Source organism: Pinus tabuliformis, chromosome 5_2 (genome assembly GCF_031772625.1).
Source record: "Pinus tabuliformis cultivar Carrire ecotype Pingquan chromosome 5_2, CPIR1, whole genome shotgun sequence".
Classification (NCBI taxonomy): domain Eukaryota; kingdom Viridiplantae; phylum Streptophyta; class Pinopsida; order Pinales; family Pinaceae; genus Pinus; species Pinus tabuliformis.
Genome location: NC_142306.1, coordinates 415,875,479 through 415,896,644, shown reverse-complemented (window position 1 = coordinate 415,896,644; position 21,166 = coordinate 415,875,479). Strand labels below are relative to the sequence as shown.

The window sequence follows — 21,166 nt, the reverse complement described above, 5'->3', positions numbered from 1 at the left end:
ATTCGAAACAATGGGCAGAAATCACTGAAGCCGGATTCAAATCCTGCTAAGCCAAGATTTAGAGGTCAGGAAAAACTAACCGAACAACATATAAACAATTTGACAACAATTTCAGAAGTGAGATTTCACGAAGTGCAGAAGTAGGAATGCCCTATAATAGAGGAAATTCTTGCTTTCGGCAAGATATGTAACTGTCTCGAGCTTCGTCACTGACTAACTTGCATTAGTGCAACAACTAACATAACCCTAACCAACCAAAAGTCATCGTCAAACCCTAACTAACCAAAAGTCGCATCTGACGGTCAATAATATTTCAATCGTCTAACACACAAGATCGATGGTTGAAAATGGTACAAAGTGGCACTTAGGGGAGTTGATTTCAAAGGAGAATGCCTTACGGCATAATAAAGAGATAAATTAATTGAAAGTAGAAAAAATATAATTAACTTTTGACTACATGGAAATATGTAATTCCTTCACTACTTAATGTGGAGTTGACAAATGGCATGTTAAAATAATATTATTGATATTACTTGATGTCTAATTCAGTCTATGTTAAGTTTATATGTAATATTTAAAACAAAAATGCATTAATAGTATATAATTATTTCAATGAGTCATAAATAAAATATTTTAATATCCATATTAAATAACATAATTTTATACTAATTAAAAAATTCCTTATATATTGAGTAAAATATTTTAATATAGAGAGAGAAAATGATCAATGGAAGTGCAAACATTTCCTCAAGCTTTGCACTAAAAAAGAAGTTTTCATTTTAAAGAGATATGGTTCCTCTCTAGGGTAGGTACGAAGTTAAAATGAATATATAATGGTATAATATAAATTTTTGGATAATATTATATTTGATATATTATAGTATCAAGATATAAAAATATATGTGTTACACATCATAGTTGTAGAATGAGTCTCTTGGCTTAATCATAAAATTAATATCCATATATATTATATATTAAAATATGAGGCTAAGCATAATATTATTAAGTGTAACATAATTGTTCCAAATAAGTATGGTAGAGATGTTGTAACGTAATCTGATGTGATGTAATCATTTTTACTTGGTCAAAATAAAATAAAAATAAAAATATCCCTATGTTAAGATAAAATAAATTTAAACTAAAATAATAAGGTAAACTTGATTTAGTCAACCTACTAGTAGTTTTTGAGTTACCTATAATGTTTATGTGGAATATATTCTATTTAATTCTAGATCTACAAAGGGGCGAGAGGGATCAAGTCCCTTGAGATGCAAACATTTTTTTAAACTGGAAAAAAAAAAAAAAATAGAGTGAAAAGTGATTTGATCACTCTGAACTTTATAAAGCTAGAATTAAAATAGATCTAGACTAGTTTATTGTAAATTACTTTATATAATATAATCATAATTAACATTATAGTTAATATTAAAAAATTATTATTTAATTTTTTTAAATAACATCTATTAATTTCATATAAAAAATTGATTAAATTATATATTTCTTACTTTTACTTTTAAAAAAATATTGAAAATTTACATCAAATTCACATAAAATCATTATATTTAAAATAAATATCAGATTATTTTTATATGAAATTATATAAAAAAAAAAATTAATTAATAAAAATATTCAAATATTTTATTTAAAATTAAAATTAAAATATAAAAAAATACACAACTCAACGATGGTCTCAGCGTTATACGTATTTCAATGATGATGGCTCCAGGGAAACGTCATGTACAGAAATTCCACTCATAGATCTGGGCAGATTAAATGGATCTTGAATTCTTGTAAAGTAGATAACTTTGGCTTAATTTGAAAGCTAACTAAATATTGCAGAAATTCCGTAATTGATTCAACTGCAACTTCTTAACTTTACGTCGTTCAATCTGTAACTTCAAGTATCACCGTCCATTCAAATTCCAAAATACATCGTAACGTCAGGTGCAATACTTATCAGCTGTTCCTCATTATTTTTAAGTTTTGTGTTTTGGTTGGTGAAGTAGGTGGGACTGCCCACAGATTTTTGAATCAGTAATTTTAATATCAGCCCAATCAACTTCTATGGAAAGTCATGTAACTAATTTCAATTTATTACCTTCTTAATATACCAGGTATGAATTTTTTTTTCTTATTTTATTAATCTACAAGCCCTTCGGAACTTTGTTAATTTTTTTTTTTTTTTTTTAAGAAGGTTATGGGTCTAATTTTTTATATATACATTATTATCTTAGCATTCAAAGAGTTATATAACGGTTATTATTAATTATAAGTTAAATTTTTATTACGTAAAGGAATTGGTAGGTCGTTAAAGGAATTTGTTAATAGTGGTTAAAGAGGTAAACATTCATTTTCATAACATTATTTTGAGTTTTAGATGGTTAATATTTAAAAAGATAAACTTATATTAAGATCATATTTTAAATAAAATCATCTCGGAAACATATTACATATTGTACAATAATTTTAATTAATAATGTAAAGTGTATTATTTACCTTCTTACATATTTGGGAAGAATGGGGTTCATCAACTTCATCTTATATTTTTTATTTATTTAAAAATAACGAAATGCCAAATTTATTAGATAAAGAGGAAAGGGAGTAATTTTTAATACCTTATAAATTTATAAAACAAAGAAAAAATAAACCAAAAACCAATAGGTAAATACTAACAATATTTAAATCAATCCATTCATTTGAAATATATTAACAATATTTATATTAAACAATTTGTTATACATACATTGTTTTTTATTTGGGATTTGGGAATCAATTGTTATACATACAATGATTTGATTTTTATTTGGGATTTGAGAATTAATTTGTTATACATATATTGGTTTTTATTTGGGGTTTGGGAATAAAGAAGAATTGATTTATTAAGCTAATGTAAATACTAACAATATTTAAATCATAACGAAATTGTTTTTGGATTAATCATATTATTAAAAATCTGGTCCACGGAAACATCCAATATGGCAAATCAATCTATTCAAATGTTTAAATAGCATGAATTTATTTATTTATTAATTTTTATTTATTTAGTAATTTTTATTTTTTATTTTTTAAATATTACGTTCTTTTATTATAATAATAACCCATTGTTAAATAATATTAATCTTATTTTTAGAACTATTTGCTTAAAAATATTGAACTTACTATTAATACTACTTTATATAAACATAGATGATCATAGACTTCCTAAGCTAGCTTTAAATTTAAGCCAAAACCACCTAAGGCTCAATCCTGGGTGGCATAAAGACACAAGGGCCTGGTTAAACTATTGGGAGATCAATGAGAATGATGCATTACAAAACATAAATAACATTAAAGATATTGTTACTTCTAAGTTCAAAGAAAAAATGTCATTTGAGAAAGATTTAGCAGCTAAAAGAAAATTAAGTTATTATAAGAAGGTCATCAACCCCACCCTAGAAGATCAAAAGTATCTCTCTATTTTAACTAGCTCAAAGAAGAAAATTAATATAGCAAAGATTAGAACGAATTCTCATGTGCTCCATAGTGAAACAGGTCATTGGGCAGTTCCTAAAACGCCATGGATGGAAAGGATCTGCCATATATGTGAGAATAGGAACATCGAGGATGAAAACCACTTCCTCTTCATCCACTTCCTCTTAGAGTGCCCCGCGTACAACCACATTAGATCTCACTTTCACAATCTTTGTTACAATACTGACCTTCCTAGCCTTTTACAATGTCAAAATTATAGTGAGCTCTCGAGGCTTCTCTCCAAGCTTTTTGAGCATATGAATAAAATCTTAAATCAAAATAAATAATTTGTTTCTTTAGGTCCAATAGACAAATGTTTGGTCTCAGTGGACGTTAACTACCATCATCATCATATATTTTAATTTAAATTAATATTTTTAGAACAAAAATAAAAATAAAAAATTAATTAATTAATTATTTCAACAACTAATATTTTAATGAATAAATTCTAACAACTAACTCATAACGGCTAACTCTGGAACCATATGCATTTATGCTATTTAAACATTTGGATATATTGATTTTTTCACCTTTGTCTAGGGATGAACTACATTGGATGGGTCAACCAAATCTTAATAAGGTGATTAATCCTAAAAACAATCTCATAATCATTATATATCTATATCTATATATATATATATATGTTTTTATTTTGAATTCAAAAAGTAATTTATTATGCTATTTGGCAGTCTACTAAAATTGTTTTTTTCCTTTTTATAGCAATTTAATAATATTATTTTTAATGAGATTTTAATATTTTATTATTTAATTTATATTTTTAAAAATAAAATAAATTTAATATTTAAAAAAAAACCATTAAAATTATATAAATCCAAAACATAAAATCATAAACAAATTTTGTATTAAAAAAATAAAAAGAAAAAGAAATATGTGATCTTATGAAAGACACGCAAATGGAAGGAAATATAAATATGCCCTATCAATTCATAAATTTTGTCTAAAATAAATCTAGAAATTCTACCCAAAATGGGCCAAAGCAGCCTTGTTGTCCTGCTATCCAGAAAATTTACAAACGTGGCCCGTTGGATATAGTGAAAAGTAAATATACAAATGTGGCCTGTTGGATATACTGAAAGGAATGGAGTATGTGAAGCAAGTGTGCATGTGATGTTCCTTCTTCCCAATTATTTGAGACATGTTTATCTTGAAATGTGATTATTTACTTTGATTTGATTTGTGGGGATGGTTTGTTTCTTTCCTCCTACTCGTTCGAGACATGTTTATCTTGTAATGGAGACATGTTTATCTTGTAATGGGATTGTTTAGCTAGATTCTTCAAAATATCATATCAACGAGATGATGTTTGTGAACCTAACTAATACCAATATCATAACTAGCATTTGCAGCTTATGTTGCAAAGGAAACGCCGTAAGGCATAGAGTGTGGAAGAATAGGGACATGTGAATGGGCATTGTTGAAAGCAAGGGTGGATGATAAAGAGTTGTAATTGAAATTGTTAGTTATGTGTATGCTGAATATAGATATTTTATAAATAATAGTGTGTAGAAGAATAGTGACATGTGAATGGACATTGTTGAACGCAAGGGTGGAAGATATTGAGTTACACTTGAAACTATTAGTTATGTGTGTTTTGAATATGGATAAGTAATAGTAGTGTGTGGAAGAATAGCAACATGTGAATGGACATTCTTGAAAGCAAGGGTGGATGATAATGAGTTATAGTTAATGTCATATAGAGGTTATCCATTATTCATGTAGTAGTTGTTGTTTATGTGAACATTTTTGTACATTATTTTAAGTTTTTTTTTTTTTTTTTTATTTGGAGATTTTGTTTTTCCATATCTTACATATTTAAGAATGAATTGTTACTTTTAAAGAGGGCACACAAGGTTGCTAGCTGTCACAAACCATCATGAGAGTAAAAATTAAATGTTCTTTTCCTACTACATGGTTCTGTCAACTAGGTGTTTCGAAAAATACAAGTGAAAGCCATCAAACTCCTTGCTGAAATCAAACTCTTGGTGAAATTTTCGTAAATATAGGGATGCACAAATTCCTTAACCTGCCAGAACTCTATTAAAATGACATTTTTCACTACTAACTTCATATGAGATGTCATGAACTTTGGTATTCTTCTTCTACAATGCCAAGATTTCAAATCATGATTCGTACGCAGATAATCTACCATAAATTTAAAAATGAATGCATATTTAAAACATGGTAAATGCTTAGAATTTTCATTATATAGTGAATATTAGTACATTATGAAATAAGGTAACATTTTTCATCCATGTGGTGGAAAATAAGCTCGAGGGAAACAGGTAAGAGCCATGGACTGTTTTATGATTGAGAATGTTGTTGTAATGAATGCTTGACTGGCTACAATAGCTGCTAAAGTGGCAACAATGAACATTGACCAATACACAAGCTGTGGTATTGCTTTGTAAAATGTAGAGCCTATGTCCCCTGGGTTTTTTAATCAAATAAGCTGCTTGTCTCGTATACGTGATAAGCAGAGATGGGTAAACCAACACACAGAAAGCAAGCTGCAACAAGCAACCCAAATTTCTCATTATGGTACTAAAACTTGAGGATGAAGCACGCAGGTATGATGAAATACTAATAATTTTGTCCTTGACATATAGCTTGGACCTGGATTGAGTTCCTGTTGAAATGGCCCAAGTCTGCAAACATGGCCTCGACTCCTGGATCCAATTAGAACAAAGCACTGATATTAGTGTTTCTATTTGTATAGCTTTAACATAAATAATTGGGATGAAGTTATGAATTTTGTTTGAGAAAATCATTGGTATGGATTTATCAATTGAGTTAGAAAACAGTTCCAAGTATACTATATGATAAAATGAGACGCATATCATCATGCGAATAATCAATACCTGTTATACATAAGACTACACCTCCAAGCATCGCCCATCCTTATTAGTGATATTCATGAAAGTAATAGTATATATAATATGAGTTGAATGCCTTGAATTCTCCAGGATATTATTTCACAATATTATACTGTCCTATCATGATGTACTTTTTTGAAACCAAAGAGACCTCAAAAGGCTCAGTTGCATGGAAACAACTTGGAAGGGGGGAAAGAGACTCACAAGTCAACCATAGGTGCAGTTCAAACTAAAGGGTCAAAGTTTGCAGCTGCACATAGCAATGCAAGAGTCGACATGCCAACACATTCCAAGTCAATCTTTCTCAAAAATCTACCGAAGTATAACACGATCTTTCAACTCCTTCATAGGAAGAGGATCAACAGATGAAAGATGTAAGCACCCCAAAGAAACCATGTTTCTTTTTGGGTCTTACACCCAAAATGGGGGACAGATTTCAAGCTGAGAGTAGAAAATTAGCAATGTATATCAAAGAAGTCCATGACCACTTGCCATTCATCTATACTTTTATGCTCTTGGGAGAGAAGTTTCCATTGTGTGTTATTTCAAAAACATATCATCTAATTATTTTTTACCAGGAAAAGTGCTTGAAGGAATTGGTTACCATATTAATTCATTCCATCCTCCTTCACCACAAGAAATAAGAATGGAATGATAGTTCTTAGTTTGCCCATCAGATTGAGGATGATAAGATGAGCTATGAGCTAATTTAGTACCGATACAAGAAATTAATTCTGTCCAAAATTTCCAGTGAAAATGGGATCTATGTCACTTACAATAATCATTGGGTTTCCATGTAACTTTTGAATTGTTTCCATAAATGCAGTAGAAACTATACTGGCTTTAAATGGATGTGATAATGCACAAAAGTGTGCATACTTGGTAAGTTTGTCAACTACCACCATGATGACACTCTTTCCCTCAGACTTGGGTAAACCTGTGATAAAATCCATTGAAACCTCCTCCCAATGTTGGTTTGGAATGGATAAAGGTTGTAATAGACTCGGGGTCTTAATTGTTTCAACTTTATTTTGTTGGCAAACCAAAAATTCCGCCACAAACTTTTGAATATCCGATTTAAGGCCATCCCAAAAAAATTCCTTCTTAACCCTGTGGTAAGTTTTTAAAAATCCTGAGTGCCCTCCTAAGGGAGAAGTGTGCAATTCCATAAGAATCTTTTGTTTGAGTTGGGAATTATTACAGAGGTATAAGCGATCTTTGTACCATAACGAATCATTTTTCCAGCTAAATGTATCAGATGTACTAGAATCTTGTTGTAAATTTCGAATAAGTGCCCACACTTCTTCATCATTCTTCCATTCCTCCCTTGCTTCGTTTATCCAATATGGTTGGATAATAGAAATGGCGCACAACAATGCTTCCAAATCCTCATCCTTTCTTGAGAGTGCATCTGCCACCACATTTTGCTTCCCTTTTTTACAAATGATTTCAAGGTCATAACCCAACATTTTTGTGACCCACTTTTGTTGCTCTTCAGATAATAATCTTTGTTCTAAAAAGTATTTAAGGCTATCATGATCCGGTTTTACCTTGAAGTGTCTTCCCATTAGGTAGGGTCGCCATTTCTTAAGTGCATGTAGTATTGCCAACATTTCCTTCTCATAAATAGCTTTGTGTAAAAACTTTCCCTTCATTAAACGACTTTCAAAAGCAATGGGTCTTTCATCTTGCATTAAAACAACACCAATTCCATTTCCTGAAGCATCACATTCCACAATAAAGGTTTTTGTGAAGTCCGATGTAGCTAAGACCAGTGCTTGGCATATTGCCTCTTTAAGATGTTTGAAGGCCTTTGTTGCTTCTAGAGTCCATGAAAATGCATCTTTCTTCAATAATGTTGTTAGAGGTGCTGCTATTCTCCCATAATTCTTAACAAACTTGCGATAACACCCTATCAACCCGTGAAATCCTCGTAGATTCTTTATGGATGTGGGGATTTTCCATTCCTTAATAGCTTTAATTTTGCTAGGGTCTACCTTAACTCCTTCATGAGATACAATATGACCCAGATATTCCACCTCTTGTACTCCAAAGAAACATTTGGATCTTTTTGCATATAATTGTGTCTCCTCCAATAGCTGTAGCACCCTGTCAACATGGTCAACATGATCCTTCCAAGACTTGTTGTAGATTAGTATATCATCAAAAAATACTAACACAAATTTTCTAAGGAAGGGTTTGAAAATGGAATTCATCAAACCTTGAAATGTAGAAGGTGCATTGGTAAGGCCAAAGTTCATGACCAAAAATTCATAATGGCCCTCATGAGTTCTAAATGTTGTTTTTGGAATGTCTTCAGTCTTCATTCTAATTTGATGATATCCTGAACGAAGATCCAACTTGGTGAAGTAAATTGATCCATGAAATTCATCCAGTAATTCATCAATGAGAGGAATGGGAAACTTATGCTATAATCCGGACACATGCACCATGATCCATCCTTCTTGTGCACCAATACTACTGGAGCGAAGAAAGAACTTTGACTAGGTTGAATTATACCATCCTCTAGCATTTCTGCAACCATATGTTCAATTTCACTCTTTTGGGAATAGGGATATCTGTACGGTATGATATTTGGAGGAACACTTCCTGGAATCAGATGAATAGCATGATCATGATCACGAATAGATGGGAGACCTTTAGGAGTCTCAAATACATTGGAATGATTGTCCAAGACTTTTTGGATATCTGGAGAAATATATGATTTTGATGTGGAAACATCTAGTGAACATAATTGTGCAATTACACCTCTTTGTTCCTTTTTTAGAAGCTTTGTCATACTGTTAGAGTTGATTATCTTTCCCGGTTTCCCTGCAATACCCCTTAATTCAACTTCCTTTCCTTCCGCAGAAAATTTCATGAAAACTTCTTGCAAATTAAAAGCTATTGTACCCAAGGATTGTAGCCATTGGACTCCTAATACAAAATCAGCACCTCCCATTGGAATGGAAATCATTGGGCTAGTCAATACATATTCTCCCATAGATAGCTTGATATTATGGCACTTTCCAGAGCAATTTATCGTTCCTCCATTTACAATCATCACTTGAAACTTTGATGCTGGATATAGGAAGTAATTCAATTCTTTTTCTGTCTTACAATGAATAAAATTATGGGTACTTCCTGAATCAATCAACATTATTACCTTTTTCTTCTTTATTTGTCCTTCTATATTGATGGTTTGAGGAGTGGTAATTCTAGCCAATGCATTAGAAGATATGGTTGGATTCATTTCTTCTTTATCTAGGCTTTGTTCCTAGAGTATATCATCTTCTTTTGACCTTTTTTTCTCCTTTTCTTCTTCCTCTTCACAATCTATGTAGAATAATTTCTTCTCAGCACACTTATGACCTTTAGTGTATTTGCTATCACAACTATAACAAAGCCCTTTTTCTCTTTTTTCCTCCAATTATTGTGGTGTCAACCTTATAGGTTGTGGAAGACTAGGGGCAACAACACTTCCATCTTTACAGTTGTGAGTGGTATGCTTCCTGGTTGCCATAATTTTGCTTTCCATTTTTCTTGCTAACCTAAATGCCTTCTCTAATGAATCAGGTTCCCAAAGGAAAACATCATGTTGGATATTATCCTTTAAAGTCCCTATGAACACATCAATCCTATGCTCCTCTAGAATATTTTTTACCCTTATGTTCAATTTTTGGAACTCCTCAATGTGCTCTATTATTGAACCCTTTTGTTTGAGACTTATCAATTAGGTAAAAAAAGAGTTTCTTTTTGTATCCTCATAATGTGTTGTCAATTCTTCCATAAAAATTGCCCAAGTGATAATTTGTTTACGAGAGAAAAGCCATTAATACCATACAAACTGATTTGGTTCCAAATATAAAGTTGCAATACGTACCTTTTGTGTGTTTTGCACATTATTGAGATCGAAAAATTGTTCCATCTATAATATCCATGTTGCAGGATCCTTGCCATCAAACTTCCTCATATTGATTTTTGGAATATGGTGGGTATTCGATCCAATATTAGAGTCTATGAAATCATGATTAACATTTCTTTTGTTCGCATCATGAGTTTCCTTTACTACCTTTTCACCATTAGTAAATATTTCTTGTAGAAAATTTGTCAAATCTATCTTCAAATCTGCCATGCCTGTCTTCAAATCTATCTTCAAATCATTCATCTTAGCTTCCACGCCATTCATATTAGCTTCCACACCCTTTATCTTAGATTCCACGGAGTATGCTCCATCAATTATATGATTTAGTCTTACAAAATACACAAAATCAACAAGAGCTTGAACAATCGTTCAATAAGAGCTTGAACAATTGTTCAACAAGAAAGAATTATAAATTAGCAAAGAAAAAGATTGGTAGAAATATGAAGACAAAGAAAGTTGTGTTAAACATAGAAGCCTTACAAAGATATTAGATGATTGATAATAAGAAGTAGAAAAATACTTCTCAAGTTAACTTAAAAGGATTAATAAAAAAAGACCCATTGTTTTCTAAGGCCTTGACAAAAAAATAAAGTACTATGGCCAATTGGGAAGAACGAGAAAATGAAGCACGTCAGAATGACGGAGGAACAAATAGAGAAAATGACAAAAAAAACGACCAAGGAAGAAAAAAGTCTAGCAACTTCATCCTTTCACTGTTCTCCCCACTTAGATTCTCCCTGTTTTTAGTGGTGTAATGTACCCAAAGAAACATCTGGATTAGTTTCATAGTATATGCAACATTCACCTATTTGAACACATTGATGTCATGATCAGAGTCTTTCTACATACATTTATGGACCAACATATGATTGGTATCTTTCACTTCCCACCTATATAATCTCTTATTTTGATGATATGGAGGAAGTATTCATGTCAATATTTGCATGACCAATTGCTTATCATACACTTCTTACAAAGTTTACTTAAATCCATCTTGAGAAAAATGAAAGGCTCATAATTTCAATCTCCACTTCTTTTAGACCCTGCAAGAAATCCCTATGGAGCAATGAGTGGATGACTCAATGATATTTGGATGTTACCTTAATGCTATACCATCAAATGCAAAATATGCTCTAAATCTTTCCATATTGTACAATAGAAAAATGCAACAAGGAAAACCACTATAATGGAGAAAGACATGATCGAAAGCAATGTTAAGCTAGAAAGCATCCTTGGGCTTCTCCAGAAACAAACATCCAAATTGGCATTGCCTTCACATCAATTAGTACATATACATATGCAAGATCAATACATATACAAGATCAAGTAGTAGGAAGAGGAATTTTACAAAATAGGATTTCCAAGCAGTATTTTTCAAGATCAAGGAGTTGGAATTGGAATCTTTCAAGGATAATCTCTGAATATAAGGAATGTTTTAGATGAAGTTTTGAGAACGCAACAAGAGGTAGAAATTGTGCAACTCGATTGGACTCTAAGACAAATGAAAATGATATTACTCATGTCAAGAGAAATGATCAGCTTATCTCATGACAAATAGGAAAAACGGTGATGTTGAATTCTAAAGAACAAATTGATTAAAATTAGAAGCCCAAAGGACATGAACCAAGAGCATTTTGTGCGCCAAATCCAAATGTAGTCATTTTGAAAGAAAATGGCACGTTTGAAGAACTTCATGAGTACTCAGATCCTTCAACCAATGAAAGAATTCAAGAATCAAATGTCCTAGAATGCATGAAATGTGAAGAGAGCATACAAACTTTTACCCCGTAAAACTATGATGAACATGAAAATGATGAAAAAGATCAAGAGAATTTCATTCAAACAAGAGCTCAACTAAGTAGGTTCAAGCCTAGAAATCAAGTAGGTAAAGGAAAATCATTCAATAATACTCCTCATTCAACCCTTCATCAAGCTAATGAATAGCATACAAGGAACAAGCTAATGCAATGATGAAGATGACTTATAACATAATGAATGAATTCATAGAGCTACAAATCACTCATTCTTTTGTTAAAGTGATTAAAATACCTCAACAAGAGGAGAACTTGTTGAAAGCCTAGGAGAATACAAATCCATCAAGTTCAAGAATAGAAACAACTTTTATCAGTAGTTAACAAAGACCCAAGTACCTCCACCTAGAGTAAGAAGGAAGATACTCCTTTCTATCTCTCTCAAAAATCATGATTTTTTTCTTACATAATTGCATGGTCCATAGTTGTCTACAAATAATATAATGCCACTTTCAATTATGAAGTTTTTAGGATTGGAACACCAAATATTATGAAGCCCCAAAAAAATATACACGCTATTGGTTCAAAACAGATTCCTTCCTATGATAAAATTAAAGATTTTTGTGCATGGATAAGCTCTGCTCCACATATAAATACAATATTCTCTCTGATTGTAGTTGACTTTCCAATGGCTTATGGAGTTGTTGTTGGTTGTGATTAATCAAATAGCTGATCGTACCTACAGTTGTATAACTTTGTTTTACTTTTGTATGATATATGAAATGGATTTTGAAGGGCTGTAAAGCTTTCAAATGAAATATTTTCTCTGGATCTATCCTATACAAATTTGTGACAGAGATAGCGACTAAGATGACCATAAAGCGATCTCTTACTTCTAGATTAAAGGTTATTTGGGCACAAGTACCATGCGAAATTAGATACAGAGGTTCATTAAATAAAAAAAACAGTTATATTCACTTGGAGCCGGTGCCAAAGAGGATTTGTTGTCTCATGCATAAGCTTTCACATTCAAGCTTTGGCCTGATGATGTGGATTGCATGATGTGCTTTTTATTGTTCACTGATGAAATATTTGATGCATTTTAAAAAGAATTCTGAGAAATAGTTTGACAAAACATCTAATAGTTCTAACAGATCACTTGGTGAAAGCATTGCTTAAAGAATATTCAGAATAATATTTGTAATGTTGTGCAGGTAATGAAGCATGGTACAAATGAAACACTACCAGACCAAGCCTTAAATGGCCATTCAGCACAGGTGTTATTTTAGCCAATTTGGAACCCACGAGTGCTTTATCTTGATTGTGGTCTTTTATCAAAAGGTGGCAAATCACTTTTAGACAATACTTTTATTTCAAACTGGCGATCAAATGCAAAAACAAATTTGTTTCTCCACCGCTCTCTCCTCTTTTTTATGAAACTCTGCTTAAATGTAGTCAACTATTTATCATGCTGGAATCGCAGCTCTCTCCTCTTTTTTATGAAACTCTACTTAAATGTAGTCAACTATTTATCATGCTGGAATCATACAATTGTTTCCTTGATATATACCAAACGCTAGAAGAGAATATGAAGAGGAAGAGCAAGCTGCTTTGCCAAGTTCTTCATCACATGATATTGCTTCTTCTAATGTATTTCTGTGAGACACTGAGGGATCTTCTAACACCACAAATTGTTCAACAAGAGATTCAGAGGATTGCAACACCCACCTCTGTGTGGAAGATCTGTCAAAAAAAACCAACTTCAAGAGTTATATTCGTAGATCTATTACTTGATTAAAAGAGAAAATGAAGATTAAGTGGTTACTCTAGAGTCTAAATGACAAAATAAATCTTTAATTAATGTCTAGTTTCTATCCTTGCCATCAGGAATCATGCAGGGGAACCATATTTCCCGTAGTGGAGTGTCTAAATCTTGAAACATTTCCCGGTATCTTTCTTAAACTTTTTTAGTTTTTCTTGGATAAGTTTTCTAAACATTTTTAGGTCAAGTTTAGGATGCATTTTGAAAAGAAAGGCCCAATCCTCAAATCGAACTTATACTTATTTCAATTAGATATTTGTTTGCCGAAACTTGGTAGTGAAGAGTGCTGCCCTTGAAGCAAATTTTAAGAGTTGTCTGTTCTTTTCAGCTTTTAGGTTGCTTGGGTAGCCTTCCAGGTTTTTAATGCTATATATTTCTTGTGGAGGAGATTATTTGCTCTTCATAGGCTGTTAAATGTGATTCGAGTCTTCTTTTTGTGTGATTCAATTTTGTTTTTTGTTTCTATATCCTTTTACTGGAGAAGACTATTTACTATTAATGGGTTGTTCAATTCAATTTGCCTTTCTTAAGTGTACTTTTCAGCGCTTTAACAAGTAATTAATTGTACAAAGATAGTTTATTTACCTTCTTTTCACATAGATTACAAAATATATTTTGATTGCAACTCAAAATTTTTAGGTTTTACATTTCTGATTACTTGTTTTGTGGTTGATGAGGTTTACAATCTGTCAATCTGACAAGGAAAGAAAAGATTCAAGTTAGGAAATATAATCGATATCGCTATTATCTAAATGATTCGTGGTGTCATGACTATTCGTGTGAACCAAAGATTATATTAAACATCATCAAATATGAGTACAATGATATCATCTAAGAAAACTCACCAATCTCTTCCATTTTAGTTTATTTAGGAAGTAAAGACAAGAAAGGGAATAAGTTTCTCTGTATTCAACTCCAAAACATGGGCATTACTGGCAGTGTTTTGATCAGAGGGAATAGTAGGGCACCAAAAAGAGGAAGTGTTGATGTAGTACTAAGGATAAATTATGAAAGATTCCCTAAATGCAAGTTCATAAAAAATGTAGATGCAACTACTCCCTTATTTGACAAATAAAAAAATGCAATCAATGGTGTACTTGGGAAGAGTCAGTTACTAGCTCTCATCTTGCCATATCTCTTACATGTACAAATTCATAAGAAAAATAATAAAAACTGCAGTAAATCCTATAGAATAAGAATCAAAGGTAAAAGAAGAAGGTTTAGAACTTGGGAGGATTTTGGCAGTCTGAGCGAGCCCATACAATATGGTTTTTCTCATTGTCATAAACAACAAGGTGCTCTTGCAAAGAGATATCTGCAAAATGCAACACACTTTTGTTACTTTATCTTAATACGATCACCAACATGTAGATTAAGAACATGCCTTAACCGCTCTAGATACAAACCCACCCAAGGACATTCATGACATGCTTGTAGAAAAATCAGACTGACAAACACACAAACAAAAAGTAGCAAAACAATATGTTGTTTCATTACCTCCAAGAATATTCGTGTCCACATTACTGATTGCAGTACCATTCAAGATTCCCGAGCAGACGTAACCTTTTTCCTGTGCATTGAAACTCATTCAGCAGTAATCTTTTTTTATCATAGCAATCATTAATCTTAATGAATAAATAGCTTCTTCAATAATATCTTCTTTGGCAAACTCATAATGTTGATCCTTGAATGCTATCTCATGTTACAATCTCATCTAGTGGTAAAATACAATTCTTATAGAGTATGTCAAAGCTTATGCATGCTTACAATGATGACCAAATAACCTTCTAGGAAAATTTCCATCTGTTTTGCTCTGGCACTTCTAAATTTGAGTGTTAACAACTGAAAGTATGGTGCCCCCTTTGCAACAGAGCTGATACATTTCACAAAACTCAGGAAGCATTCAGGATACTAATATCTTTCCAATGGCCATAGCTTTTGTAATTTTTACTCTAAATAATGCTAAGATGAAAAGGTTGACTTTCTGGCCATAGTTTTTATAATGTGTACTCTAAATAGGCCGGAGATTGAATTGTTGAAATTGAACTCACACTTGATTTTCAAAACTTAATCAAAACCATTTACCTGAACCTATTTTTCCCTCGCCAACAGAGTGGTAGGAATGAGTCTGATGAATCTTGTTCCAACTGATTTCTAGCTAGGTTTTCTTTAACCTGTCAACATTGCATTATTAGAAACAGAAAAATTCCTTATAGTACAAGGGAAGGGTAATTTGTGATACTTACAGCTGAAAGGAAAGCACTATAAGCTTGATTTGTGAAGTATGTGTAGGAGCTACCACTATCAAATATTATTCTTCCTAGTCTTTTTCCATCTCCATCTTTGTCAAGGGGTTTGTTCCCAAACATCATCTGTGCAACCCCCACATCATAGTGTTTTTTGTAAAACAAGAGAACAGTATGATAATAGAAGTTCACATATTATTTTAAATAACAAATTAAATCAAGAAAGTTTATTTTAAAGGGATTCCAAGTTCATTCTTAAAGCAGAAGACATGGGAGTTGTTTCTAACTAGAGGCCTATGATGCAACTCAGTGTCCCTAATACCTATGAATAATGGGCCAAGTCTAAAATGCAAGATCCTACTGTAAGTAAATAGCAAACTGGCTTTAGGACAGGAAGATACTTGTCAGAGAATATAGTTAACTCATAGGAAATTCTGGACTGAGCTTCAAGAACAGATCAAAATATATTTTTAGTGATGTACTTCTCCAAGGCTTAGATAGAATGGAGTTGCATGTTTTCATGTTGATGTTTTTGAAGGAAGGAATACTGTTGCATTGACGTCTCTTTACTTCATCTTTTTCTTAATAAATATGCCATAGGGTATATGATAATAATAATTTCAGGTCTTAAACAAATACATCTCCTACAAAGTGGTTCTTATCTAATTAACAATTATCTTGCAACGGACATAGTTTTACACCTACAAATAGATCATAAAATGTGGAATGGACTAGAAAGCCTGTTGACAACATTTGTTTAGTAATTTGAGCTTAAATTAGACGTTAAGGAAGAAGTTGTAGCCACCCATTCTATGAATCTATTCAAATGGAGTAATGGCTTCTTCAGCAAGGAGGGAGATAGTTACAGAAAGAAGAAAGAAGTAGCCTCTATTGGAAACCATTTTTCCTACAAGTTTCCTCTTGCTAAACATGGGAGTGAGCTACAAATAAAATAAACATAACAAGTAAATATGAATGGATAACAATTATATATTCATAGTTGGGGAATCTATCATCTTTTGAAAGGGTCTTTGCACAATGTCTATTGATTATTCCACTCCAAAAAGTAAGCATCTTGGTCACATGATTGTATTATAGTTTATAGCAAATGATAAATGGTCAGATAGAAACTAAGCAAGTAAAATGCATGCATTAATTCTAAAGTGTACAACATGGAGCTAAAACAATTATTTATTCAACACTATACATTTGGTACCAACTTCCAAGTATAAGGCGGTAGGCTAAACATATTAAAAACATGAGCCATGGAAATGGTTGATAATATGAAAGGATAAAAAAACAACTTGCTTGAAAGCAGAAAGAGTTTTTCATATATTTAACATTATGTATATTATAGAAGTAAAAGATGAATCTTTTATCATATTGTTCAAGTTCCTTTGGAGACGATGGTGAAAATGTTCTCAGATTGTTATTCACATTTGTAATAACCTAAGATGGTCCTCGTCTTATCTGGTAATCTAACTCAAAATAGTTGGTATCCCTCTCTAAGATAGCTGAGGCAAATGACATTTAAAAGGCCGCAAAGAAGAAGAAACCTTGATGAAGATCAAGCCTGCTAAGTTGCATGTGAAAAAACAACTGTTTAAGATCTTAAGCTGGAACTAATGTACAGACACTTGAGTGACAACTAGAAACATGGAATCTAGCTCAATATCCTTCTCTAGGATAGCATGAGGCAAAGGAATGTTTCAAGACATCTGGAAGTTGGAACCTTAGATTTTTATATCAGAAAGGTCACAAAGAAAAGGAAGAACCTTGATGAATATTAAACCTGCTAAGTTGTATATGAGAAAAACATCTGATTAAGATCTTAAAATGGAACTATTGCACTTGGGTGACAACTAAAAACATGGAATCTAGCCTTTGACAATTTTAAATTAGTCGTTATCAAAACAAGATGAAAGAATGTAGTAAATGATATTTATAGACAGTATCCACACTAAAGAATAGTTAGACAGAAAATGAGATGCTAATATATATGTCACATAAAATGTGTAACAAAAATGAAGGTGGCATTGTCTATTTTGGGAAATGCTAATCTATTTACAAGCATTTTAGGTACTTTTGTTCCAGAGCATGGAAGTAACCTTTAAGGAAAATCAAAGAGAAAGATGTAAAGATGGGATTATACAATGTGATACAAACCAAGTCATTTGTAGATAAATTGTAGAAGAGGAAGATCTATGGTTTATATGTTAAGCTAAATGTGCAACTCTGAGTAGAAGCTATGGGTTCATACTATCACCTCAATGTACTATTATGGGTATTATTCTTCTCTTGAAATTGATGTAACTATTTTATCTCTATTTAATAATCCTCGTTGTTGTTCAGCTATGGAAATCTCTTTCGAAAAAGGGTTCAATAAGATGCTAGTGTTTTTCATGGGGCAACTCAGACTGTCAAAACTTAGACCTATGAAAGCATCGAGAGGAAGAAATACTCAGAGAAAATGCAGGGTTAGATAGACTAAAAAATCTCTTCCTATACAAAATCCAGAATGTTGTGGAGACTTGAGGAAGGGATGGAATAACATCAACAGAAAACTATCAAGATTCAAAACTAGTTTAGCTAGACGAAGAAGGACAATAGTTTTGGTGTTGTATCTCAGGGTACAGAAACCACAATTATAGGAATTAACAGCAGATGTGTCTGAGCAAGTTGAAAACTCTAGGAGACCGTTTGTCTGTAAAACAGAACACAAAATGAAGATGAAGAACAACATTGTGAATATTCTGAATCCTAAAATGACCATGGGGTGGATCTAGAGGAATTTCGTCCCATCCATGTAATCAAGACTGTATATGAATAACCTTATCCAAACTCTCCATCGTTCTTGTACTGAAGCATGTTAAAGGACAGAAAACGGGAGCTCATACAATTTACACAAATTTTGGGTCAATTAAATAATCAGTACAAATGAATTCAAAACAAGTGGGCTCTGCTGATTCAGAGAATTCAAGATTAGCAGTTCAGTGAGGCTAAGAAGTGAATTTATACTATGTTCCTTGAGGTTGAAATTAAACGTGAATTCTTCTATGTGATGAACTAGGATTTGGTGCCTATTATATTGATGAAATTTTTGTGTTGAGGGTTACTTTTATGAAATATGTCAAGAAAGATTATACTTGATTATTCTTAACTTTAAAATGAAAAGACAGCAGAGAGTGCATTTAATTTGATCTTACATGGATAGCTTGCCAAGCATGGGAACCCAAGTCATGGCTGAGGTGGATACAAGATCATCACCAAAGAACATGTATCCCCCTCCTTGTCCTCTTCCAGAAATACAGTGACCTATCACATTCTTGACGTGGCCTTGCTTTGCCCATTGAGATGGAAGACTTTCCATACCACTTCCAAGACACAAAACACCATCCATGTGTGTCACTGCCAAAGATCCCTGCTAGTTATATCCACACCTGTCACAAAAAACATCTATGAACATGGGTGATCACCTCGATTTATTTTTATGCCCATCACAACCACTACGATGTTCACCTAAAACACTTTTTCCATTTTCTTTTTCTACATCCTCCACACTAGGACGGTCTATCAAGCCTTATTAAAATATGTAGTGACATTTTCTAGATAATCAAGATTATCAGATTCCAAAATTCAGTAACTTTTCTACATCCTCCACACCAGGACGGTCTATTAGGCCTTATTAAAATATGTAGTGACATTTTCTAGATAATCAAGATTATCATATTCCATAATTAAGTAATTTTCATAGTTTTAGAAGCTGTTTGAAAGAAATGAATTCCACTTGACACAAACAAACTAACTAAAAGAAGCAACACATACCCAAAAACAAAATTTGCTGGCACCCAACCTCCATTGGTGAGATTGGTGAGAAAGGCCCAAACAGTGTCTCTAACAAGGAATCCCAGAGAATAGCTATGATCGACATAATCAATATCATAATCACACTGTTGAGACATTCGTTTGTGGTTGTGATTATGACCACTTCCTGCCTGCACAGTGGCACAGAGAGGATCGGTGCTTGGCACCAGGGAGCCTTTCTTTAGCTTGTACAACAGATGTGATCCCTGCACAGAAGACATAACCCTCTCATGTTGTCTCAAACTACCGAAACCAAGATAGAATGAATTCAAGAAATAATAAGTGTCCACTGATGACCCAAAAGCTGAGAGTGTAGTCAAATGCATCCATTATAGTAAATCAAGGAAGTGCAAAAGACATATCCAATAGAGGAATGCAGAAATACAACTAACAGAACATACGACAAATGCAACCCATGATGCAGATGCTAACAAGTAGAAAATAATTTTCACATGCATCAATTGGGTCCTGCCAAGCACCATGAATATCTAGAAATCCAACATGCTCAATGCCAGATTGGAATGCATGCTTAAAAAAAAAGAAAGCAATGCATGGGCTACTGACCCATAATGCAGAGACTAATAACTTGGCTTCTAAACCCATGATAACAACATAAATCCCACTGCCCAAAACAGTATTCACATGCAAATAAAGCCACTCCATTCATAGAAAGAACCTCGAAAGCGATGAACCCCAGGACCCTGAAATTACCCCAAAAAGCCCATAAGATCGGTTAAAAAACTATATAACCATCCAGAATTCACTGTCCAACACTGCTAAAACCCTTTAGTATCACAGATCATTAAACCACATTAATGGAACCACTTAGTCATCAAAAAGCTGCGAGGATTTACTCTCGTACCTTAATGCCTCTTGAAGAATGAAGAAAAGGGTTTCAAAAACATTTCTTATGAATCACATCAAAATTTTTGAAATTCAACCCTACGTAATATTTAATTTCAGCATGTTAAAAAACATTTCTTATGAATCTCCAGGGATTTCTATTCTGCAATCTTGAAGTGTCTCAACTGTCACAAAACCTTAAAGAAAATTTTGAAATCTAATGTCCACGAAACCTAAAACACAGACCACTTTATGCTCAACAGGTAGAAAGCTTGGAACATTTAATCTGCCCCTTCATCTTGAGCTTTGAC

General features: G+C 32.6%; 1 pseudogene; it reads right to left on the bottom strand.

Moving 5' to 3' along the window:
• Window positions 1–14,902: 14,902 nt before the first annotated feature.
• Window positions 14,903–20,675, bottom strand: LOC149159312 (aspartyl protease APCB1-like; annotated as a pseudogene).
• Between the last annotated feature and the right edge of the window lie 491 nt (window positions 20,676–21,166).